General features: G+C 43.0%; 1 pseudogene; it reads left to right on the forward strand.

Annotated features, from left to right (window-relative positions):
- The first annotated feature begins 10,051 nt into the window (after positions 1-10,051).
- Positions 10,052-10,221, forward strand: LOC148454544 (U2 spliceosomal RNA; annotated as a pseudogene).
- The last annotated feature ends 621 nt before the right edge of the window (positions 10,222-10,842 follow it).

Raw genomic sequence — 10,842 nt, forward strand, 5'->3', positions numbered from 1 at the left:
CCGAGGAAGATACGTGGGTCCATTCCACTCACTATAGGGAGGTTAACCAACCGGTGGAGATGCAAGGCGGAGACAAGGCCGATAACGTGGACCTGTCGATTGCGAGCTTGTGCCGGAAGGATTAAAAAGGTGACGGTGAGATATCTGAGCTAAAGAAATGTGTAGATCAGTGCTTCCAGCAATGGAGTGGTCTGCTGTGGTCATCCTAGTTCTTTTTTTGTTTTTCCAGAGTTTTTGTCATGATGATCTGTTTGGGGATACTCAGTGTCTGTGATGGAGGACCGATAAAGGAAATGTGAGCTGATGGCGGAGCTGATGGAGTGGAGTCAGGAGGAGGAGTGCAATGCCAATCAGGGGAGTGGCTGACCAATTTTAGTATTGTAATTGTTATGTTATTTTGGAAGAATACTTCCAGAAGTTATGACCCTCACACATCTTGAAATGCTTGGTATACGTTAAAAAACATACCATCACCATATCTTCACACACAATATGAACACAGAGGCAAAAGAAATATGGTACCTGATGACATACATAAAGCCACTCAGTTAATCAGTGAGACAACTGGCTTTCAAGTTCTAGTCACATTGGACCCCACCAGAATCGCTCGGGGTACATTAAATTTTACATATAATCAGGAACTTGCTAAATTGATAGATAATATCACCGAGATGTACGATGACACATTCAGGTATACAGGGAAAGAATTGCAAGCGTACAAGAAAGAACTGGTGCAACACAGGCTAGTGTTGAATTATTTAACTGCTGTTACTGGAGGGTATTGCGTAACGTTAGCCACCCAATTTGGAGTAGAATGTTGCACCTATGTCACCAATGATACCAGCGACCCTAAGGAGGTGATAGACCGGAAGATGGATGAAATTCTGCAGCTAAAGTGAGAATTTCGCAAGAACCATAACGCTTCAGTGGCTAAAGTAGGGGAGAAGATAGAAGGATGGGTTTCATGGCTGAACCCAGTGAAATGGTTCTCAGGTCTAGGAAATTGGGTCCAGGAAGTAATCGCCAGCATAGGCAAATTCTTGATCCTTATACTGATTGTCATCATAATAATTGGCATATGCGTCCGGTGTGTTTCTATTGTGTTGAAGTGTGGAAAATGTAAAAATAGAGTAAAACGAAAGAATGAAATAATGATGGTGGCCAGTATGAATACCGAGGTAGATACAGAACTGCATTACAACCCTGAGCTAGGAAATACCATCATTTAATGTATTATATCTAGCCATGCATAAAATGTATTATTGAAATGTTATTTTTAAAACACCTCAGATAATGTAAAGTCTAAATTCCCCTTCAAGACTGCTTTTATAAGACTGGTGCATCCCCAAACCTTTCATATGATCTTCCAAGATCCGCGGTGTGCGTATAATAGTAGTTTTATGTCCCCATCCAGAGACCCATTATTGATGGATTAAGAACCACCTTGTGCCATCCCATAATAACACAAAATAATATGTAAATGTAAGCCTAAATTAAATTCTAATAGCAGATTGTGATAGCATGTTGTTCGCTATCAAAGGGTGGACTGTCAAAGCTGGATAATTGACTGAGACAAGATCAGTTTAAAATTGAAGCGTGCGCGACGCCATCTTGCGAATGGCAGCTAGACTCCAGTTTAGAAACAAGAATCTGCAAGACGCCATTTTGCGACCAGCGTCACTTTAAGTTACAACTCACGAGAAACTGTGAGTGTTCTACATACAAATTGGGAATCCCTGTTGGCAATTGTAATATAATCCAGGCATTGATCTACACAATTGGATTTGTCTGAATCCAAACAGGTTTTAGTCTCACAGCTGGAAGTCACATTTGCATTGCAGTCAGAAACTGTGAATGAGGAATGATGTGTGTGTGTGTATATATATATATATATATATACATATATATTTATGTTAAGTCCATCATAGATGGAGTCTCATGCATAAACACCGCACATTACGCACAATTGCGCTGTTAACTAGTCGCATATTAGCGAATGCATAGGACTTTGTTTGAAACCGCTGTTTTATTAGCTTTATGCGCATGTATCTGCCCCAAGTTAACTAGCGTCCATTCACACATAAGGTTCAATAAGCTTTAAAGTGTATGATTTAAGTTGGTTCAGTTAGTTTAAATGCTGAGAAATAAAGATATTTGATAACTAAGGTATTATACATGCTAAACAAGTCGTGTTTGGTTTTGTACTGATGCATATTCTTTTTACAGTATTCCGGAGTTATGTGTGGGGAGGTCGCATCATGCAAACTCGAGTTATGGATTGCAAAGCCTACAAGCAACAAATTGTATATTTCATGAACAACTGTTAGGATGTTGCAGGGGGCGGGAAGGGAAAGATCCCAAGCTGTTAGAGGCAGGGAGAGTCTATTTGAATCAGCCTGTTAAATGCGCTCTAACAGATGCTTCTCCCCTGGGAACCAATGACATCAGCAACAAACTTCCCTATTGTCCTGTTTATTCTGGGGGGTATAAATATATGTGCTCAAACGCTGGTTCTTAGTCTTCGTGCTGAATGCTGTATGACTAAGGGTCTCTTGCTGATGCCTATCTCCGGGTCCGGAAGCGCTGCGTATGTATACTTTACTTGGGTCTGTATAATTTCCTTTTGCGCCTAAATTGTGTCTAGATCAATTGCGTGTAACTGTCTGAACTTTTACCTGAATAACACTTGTGCTTTGGAACCACAGATTCCACGTCTAAGACTTTATTTACGGTATGACTGTGTACGCAAATTAGCGTCATCCTTAGAAGTTATAGGCAGGATATTAGAAGGTATAGGCAGGACTTAGAAGGTATAGGCAGGGGTATATAGAGGTTCATTTTAATATCAACATGTGCATTGTGTTTCCCATTACTCTGTGATACATCGTACAACTCTGGCCAAAACCCGTGGCTGTGACCCTCTGGAGCGGGGTGTGAACAGGGAAGACAAATCTGAGTTTGGCGGTAATGCAATTTTAACCTTCTAGTGCTAATTTTTGTGCATTATTATTATTTGGTGGAATGTGTCTTTCCAGGGTCGTAACTAGATATTTGAAGGCCCCATAGCAAAAGTTTGTAAGGGCCCCTATGTACCACCCAATGGTGAAATATGTTTATAACACATGTAATTTTGACAAGGCAGATGCCCCCCACCCCCAGCTCTGGGCCCTGTAGCAGCTGCACCCCTTGCACTTATGATAGTTACACCCATGTGCCCTTTCAACACAAAGGACAAAACAAATCCTCAAATAGGTAGGGTAGATGGTCTCTTTAAACGTGTAAAAACATGCCTGTCATGGACTTGCATTTGAAAGTTCAAAAATTGTATCTGGCAAATTTGATAACACCACACGGTACTACCATACCCTGTGAGCCCACTCTGGGACCTCTAGATTGGAAACGCTGGATGGTTCTCAGGCCAGTGTCCTAATCCTGTCAGCAAGATAACGTCCCAATTTCAGTGGGAAATCCCCAGATCAATACAAAGTTACTGGGCCTAAAGAGAATAGCTGCACAACCTGTCTTTAACTGGATTTGGAAGTTCACTTTGTTGGCCCATAGTTTCAGGGGTCATTTAGGTCCGAGACGCTGTTCATCTATCCCTGATCCTCCTGATGATTGTGGCTCTGAGAAGTCTGGAGATAATGGTTCAATATCAAGAGCAGAAAGGGGCATAATCATTTGTGATGATACACCCAGAATTAATCCATTACGGTCTTATTCCAATATTAACATAACATCCATAATGAACTTTTTTTTTTTTAAATAAAAAAGGGGGTGAGGGGTTAGGGGAAACGGCCTCTTGTATTTTGTTTCTGGTGAAAAGGGGTCATAGGTGGGTTTAACCTTTATTATGTAACTCCTGGTACCCACTTTTTTCATAATTGGTCACTCTTAAAGAGGTAGAGATGTTTCTTTTTGAATCTATATTTGCCTTAATTTGCCTGGTATAAGTCATTATTGGTGAAATGTAGTCATTTACATCTGTACTGGGCCCCACAATTTCTGATGACAGCCCTGTCCACCACTGTTGTCTTCCAGGGACGTCCAGGCCTTTTTGTGTTGCCGAACTCTCAGAATGTACCGAAGTGTTGATTTAGCCATGGCTAAGGTTCCCGCTATCTCTGATGTATAGTTTTTGCAGCCTAAGGATGGCCTGTTGCACTTGCATTGAGAGTTCCTTTGCTCACATGTTGTGGGTTCACAGCAACAGCTTTCAAATGGGAAGAGGGGGATTCAATTAGCTGCGGGGTTTACCTCACAGCTAATTGATTGTGCTTCCTGATAGTTGCAGCACTAAGCCCCAGAGGGTGGCTTTTTCTTCACATTCTCTGGAGCTACGAGGAAAAATCTGTGGTAAAATGCAGTTTATAATTTTTAACACGCAAGGAAACCCATTATATTCTGCATTTTTCGCGGAATCAGTGGGTTTCGGCCCGTTAAGACGTTGTATTGCGCAGGGAAAAGGCTTATTAATTGAATAGCTCAGTGAGGGAAACGCAAAGTTATTCCTGGCGCGGCACAAACTATTAGCTGTAGAGTAAATTCCGTGGCTGATTGAAGTCTCTTCTTGGAATCAACTCCAGAGCTTTTGCCCACTTAACATATTATAATACAGATGTGTCCACATACATCTAGCCTTCTTGCACGTTAAACAGTCCTTCTAGTCGTGCCATTCCGTGGCGTAACTTGGTAGCGCCGAGCACCTTTTTGTGTGGCTTTTTCCCTTAAAATTGATCTTATTCGTAGTGTGAATAGGATGCACAAGCAGCTTATGCTGATTAAAATGATATGCAGCATGTCTATATGTGCTACAGCCAGTATTTATCCTGCATGCAAAAAATATAAAAAATTGCCTTACTTGCAGTGGCGTAGGTTCATCCGAGATGACCGAAGGCAAGTCATAATTTGGTGCCCCTCGTCATAGCTGCTGTAATGTAGCATGTTGCATGCAGAAACACCCGCAGTTGCACACAGAATATAGGCATGCCACATATAATGTTAATCCGCAGAAGCTGCTTGTGCATCCTAATCGAATCGCTGTGTGAATAAGATGCATTTGAAGTGAAAAATTACCACAGAAAGATGTTTGGCACTACGAGTCACTCTGTGTTCACACGTTGTGTGGCACGGAGGATAGATGGATGTAGACACATCGGTGTGCACTAGTCACAGATAAGATAGTGACCTGTATGGTGTAATTAGCATGAGGGTCAGAGTCCTCCCGATGGAGGCGAAAGCCACCTGATGTGGGGTGGGGAACTCTCCTGATACCCCTTGATGGAGGGGAAAACCACCTGATGAGTTTATCAAGATACTGTAAGACTGCCACTATGGTGGGTCTACAAATCCCAAAATTCCCAGTCTACTGCCGACTGCATCACATCTCGGTTGCTGGTGTCCCAGGTCCCCACCTTCCATGCCCTCTAACCACATCTCTGTTCGATGCATCCTTGTTGACATCCAGCTCCTGAAAGGAGATCTGCAGCTGCGCTTATCATCTGGCCAGCCACTCCGGATTCTACTGCAGCTAGGGCCGGGAGGTGTGGGACAGAGAGTTGTGGGTGTGGGGGCCTCCAGGATGGCTGCACGGCTCCATGGCTAGGGCTGTCTCCAGGGAAGAGTGGGATGGTGAGTTGTTGGTGATGGGATGCATCGGAACTGCTGCTGCCAAGGAGGAGTGAGACAGAGAGTTGTGTGTGGGGGGGGGGGGGGACGCTGGATGAGTCACACTGACATAAGAACCTGCTGAAGGGCAGCAACGCCAATGAGTAGGGACAGGCTATAGACAGTGGCAGCAGCTGATGGTCTGACCTGGAGCTTTCCACTAGTGTATGGTGGCTTCCTAGGTGCCGGGAAGAGGTGCCGTGTATCGTCCATGACGGTACACTCCGGGTACATAGTTACAGCCCTGAGTGGGGTGAATATATTGTGGGCAATGGAGGAGGTGCCCCTTCAGTGCTGGAGCCTGGCGGCAGGCGCCTCCATTGTCTCCTATAGTTCTGCCCCTGCTTCCTTGCATATTGCATGGTTTGTCCAGGTGCATACTTACTTGCTCTTTTTGCTTTACTCCCAACTCAGAGTCAGGCCCATGGTTTGCAATATGATGTATTTTAAATCTGTCATTCTACAGTAACTGCTAACTTTGACTAGCAGAAGGGTGAATCTTGGTGTTGTTTCCATAGAAACAAACCAAGCACCCATGTTCATCAATGGTCCTGCTTCATCAGGCAACCTACAAAATGGAGTGGGGCCCACCTGGGATTTTCCCTGTACCCTTGTGGGCCAGTCCAACCCTGTGTGGTTATCTACTATATCTGAGCAACTAATGTAAAGGTAGTTTAGGAATTAGGTTTTAACAAAAAATATTTTAGCTCTTCAAGACTATGAACAAGGCCACCTATCTACCAAGTACAGGACAATGTGCTTATAGTGAAAGATGTACATTTTGTGTGTGTTGTAGGATGTTTAGGCTGTTGTGTAGGTGTAGAGGTCACTACTCCTGCATCACAGCCTAAACATCCTTCTTTCTTCAACTATGATTTGGTGATACAACATGCTCTTTCTTTACTCTTAGGTGGATTGCTACTACCTTCTATATACACTTAAGAAGATTGATTGAATTAATGTCCTGTTGGATCCTTTGTCACAAGTACAAAGAAAACCAAGATATTGACAAAATAGTACGGTTTGCTTTTTTATTTTCTGCACTACTTTTATTTGAAGATTCTGCTTTGGATTTTTGTCTGATTCCTCTTATATAGAATTAAATTATTTAACCGCTAGAGCAACACAATCAAAACACCACTAACTGAGGATTATGAGATAATAGCCAATACTTTAAAAGCACTTGGAGTTAGCTCTTTTTGTAAATGAAAAAACTAGTACGTACATGCTACATGTAATGCAGTACATGTAGTACAGATTATTTAAGGATAATTTTCCTGATATTTACTTCAATGGGTGTATCAACAGTCTAAATTATGGAAATTAGTATCCAAACTACAGTCCCTTTCTGGCAAAATCCAGGACTGTAATAGAAAACCTGGACACATGAAAGCCCAGACTCTTGTTACTTTTGGATGCAGTACTACAATGGGCAGAGATAAAATGTGATCTCTGCGTCCTAATTAACAGATTGTTCCAAATTACAAATCACAACAGTATGTTTGTATGTGATTGAAGTTGTAAATGTTTTGCACTTTAGTGCAATATATATACAGATGTGTCTACATACATCAATTCTCCGTGCTGTATAAGTCGCGTTACACAACGAGTGAGTTCCCTGTGACTCGCTAGCACAGAGCGTCTTTTCATGCAACTTTTTACCATCACAGTGATGTGAATAGGAAGCACAAGCAACTTCTGATTAAAATGATATCCGGCATGCCTATGTCTTCTTCCTACACTAGGGGGCACAGGGATCACTCTGGGTATAGTTACTTATTTCTTCCTAGCAGCCACCTGGCTCCCTCTCCACTATACCATGCCACCGGCAGCAGTTTTAAGTTTGAAAAAGTCACATAACACGTGACGAAATGCGTTAGACAGGACGTTCCTTCAACTCACCTTGCTACACGGCTGCATTGCTGCTCTGTTGCACTTGGTCAATGCTCCATTCACGTCTCCACTTCCGTTGAATGGCAAATACACCCACAGTATCCGTCTCAGTCTCCAGTATATCCCGGCTGAATACACAGGACTCTGGACCACAGAGATTAGGGGGCCCCCACGTTGTTCTTACTAGTTCGTGAGTACTCACAGTCTATTATATGAGAATACGGTCCGGTTCAATTGGAGACACGATCTACATGTTGTTTTAATTTTTGCCTGGCTGATTGTTTACAACTTAGACTTTTTTCTGCCCAGAGACTGTGCTCAATCTTCTGCAGCGGGTTGAGCCTCTAATATGGGAGAAATACACTGATGGACCTGTATGTACATATGTTTTACTACAGCTTAAGGCTATTGATGTTCGACAGATGGCTGAAACATATGTTCCAATATTAGATTGAATGCTTGACTTTATCATTCCTATTAACAATCAGGATATTCCTGTCTTCATCAGTTAATTAACCAGCTTCACTATATGTCTGCGGAAGTGTGAACTAGCTCCGCATGAAGGAAAGCCATTTAGTTCTGGACTGCATAATATATCCATTTATCATATGTATCCATTTACAGACGGACCACAGTGATTAGCAACATTACTACATCCATATGATACAGTGTAACAGTGTGGTTTATTTTTTTGTTGTTGGTACTTTTTATTGTCTTACTCATGTCTTATTTCTATAACATGGGCTCTTTTTAGTGGTTAATAAACAATATTGTGATTATACACACATTCCATCCTTATTCATAATAATATTTATTTATATGTTTTCATTCTCTAATTCCAATCGAATATAATATAGAGGTAGCTCGGAATATCGTTTTCTTTTTGTTGTCAGTGCATTACAAACATACACAGAGTTTGTTTATTTCTGCTGCAACCCTATAGTATATCCTAACAAGAGGACTGTTAATGGGTATGGGCGCCAGAATTGGTTCTTTTTATCTCAGTTTTAAGTTTGGTGCTAGAGCAGAGCAGGCACCTCTTGTGGGGGCTGCTTTATAGTGGCCCCCAGTTACTGTTATTTTACTTATTTTTAACAATCTTTTTATGTAACATGAGCAGGCAGTGAAGGGCATCCAACAGGACGCCATCACCGCCGCTCCAACGACCCCCAGCGCCGGTGACTTGTGCCGTGTGTCTTCGGGGTCTCAGCACTAATTGCTCCCGGAGCACGCAGCCAGATGTTATTGGGGACAAGGTGTTCACCGCTGGAGAGGAGACCCCGGCGCGGTGTTGGTAGTGTAGGTCCGGCTGTCCTCGCTCCTTACACTAGACCTACAGGGTACGGGGAACTGGACACCGCTTTCTAGCAGTAATGACCAGTTCCCTGGGGTCCACACCATAGGGGAAGACGGGCACTTCCTGTTAGCCCCTCTCCCACCCCTGGGAGAGCTCTCTCTCAACAGGCAGCCTGTCCCGGGGTACTTCCTCCTGATTCTCTCCTTTCCTATGGAATTATGCTAGCTGCCATTTTATAAATGCATGCTTCAGCAGGTTCCAGAGAGTATGGACATCTGTCTCCATGTATACCTTGCTATAAATAGCCTGGTATACACTTAACTCCTTCCTGCTCTATACTAGCTGGTTTGTTGCACATTGCTTTTGTGCCTTGAATTATGTGTGCACTCCTGAGGTACTTTATATTTGAACATATTTTTATGTATTTCTATGTAATGAACCTGTTTATTTCAGAGTACATCAATAAAGACAGGGAGAAATGGCTCCATGTGTAAGATGTGTGACTGTAATCTGTGCTGTACTGGGTTCGTGCCCCAGGTATAGCATTTACAAGCAAATGTTTGTGATTCTGATACGAGTTTTTTCTCTAGCCCCAATTATTTTTCTATTTGTGCCGCTTTCTCATTCACGGCACAACCCTATATACACATCACTGTTGTATTATAACTTTTGTGTGTGGGAGGGGAACTATTGGATTGCTTTATACGGCTTCCAAGGTTGAAGCACCCAGGGAGGTGGGTGCTCAAGTTTTAAGTAGCTGTTGAGCCTTTTTTTCTGGAGCTGTGTAACAATATTTTTTCTCCACATATCTCTGTGTTCTGAAACCACTATGGCAGAGGAATCCCTATCGCATGTCTCTGGCCCGGTGTTTTAATGCTACGCTGCATGAGGGTTCCTTCGACTAGGGCTACCAGTCAAGGTAGCCGTAACGGACTACAGGTAATGTGAATGTTTGCTTACCAGTTTGCAACTACCAACCAGTTAGAACATGGTTTTGCGGGTTAATACGCAGGTCCTCTTCCTACAAGGAGGATCACACCTACCAATAAGTCTAGTAGATGCAACACTCCTTTACTTACCCCATACAGGAGTGGCTGACTGTATGTATCCTGTGGTTGTGAGGTATTTTCAGTTCATCTCCCTGATTGCCTTTCATGGCTCAATACAGGCCAATCCAGGCTTTACAGCACTGGGAGCGCTTTTTGGCCTTTGGCCAAGATCAGGCATAGTATCTGTTCTTATCAATTTCATACCTGATACGCCCCCTATCTGGGGGCCAAATAAAATAGGGAGATGGCAAAGGTACTTGCTCTGTCCGTTCCGCGCATTGACCTGGTATGGCATCCAGGTCCAGTGTACTTCTGTAATGTTAGGAATCCTAGAGGAAGCTAGATTTCCAGGCCCTGAAAACACACTAGTAAGGACGGAAAAATTATTTCTGTACCTTGGCAGATCATAAAGTCCTCTGCTCTAGAGCCCACGTTCTTAGAGCTGAGATTAGGATAAGGGTACTTCCTTCCCTTAGGTAGCTTTAGGACCTCCTGGCGGAGGCTTTTAGACATCTAAGCAATTGCTTTAGTTTATGCGCTACCAGCGACTAGGATTCCCGGTTGTCTCCCTTTACCGATTCCCAGTTGTCTTGTTAGATCTGCTATCTACAGCAGCTCTATAGTTTCCCCAGAAAGATCTAGTACAAATTGCATCCCTTGCTTTGCTTGGGAGCTATGTCTAGAGGCTGCTGGGCAGACGCCCGACAGGACAGTGTGGTCGAACTACTATCTAGTTGATATGAGATCATTTCCATATTAGCCTCTTAAGCGTAGGCATCTAGCATGCCGGCCAGGACAGTCTCTGGCAAGCGCTTACTGACTCTAGGTATTTAGAGACTCTTCTGTATTCGAGAGAGTACTCGTGGTCTTGGGGTTGAACAAGACAATCTCTAGATAGTGCCCACATATATTGTTGACCTTTCTCATTCATCCATA

The sequence above is a fragment of the Taudactylus pleione genome, unplaced genomic scaffold, assembly GCF_031769625.1.
Source record: "Taudactylus pleione unplaced genomic scaffold, aTauple2 ptg000985l, whole genome shotgun sequence".
NCBI lineage: Eukaryota > Metazoa > Chordata > Amphibia > Anura > Myobatrachidae > Taudactylus > Taudactylus pleione.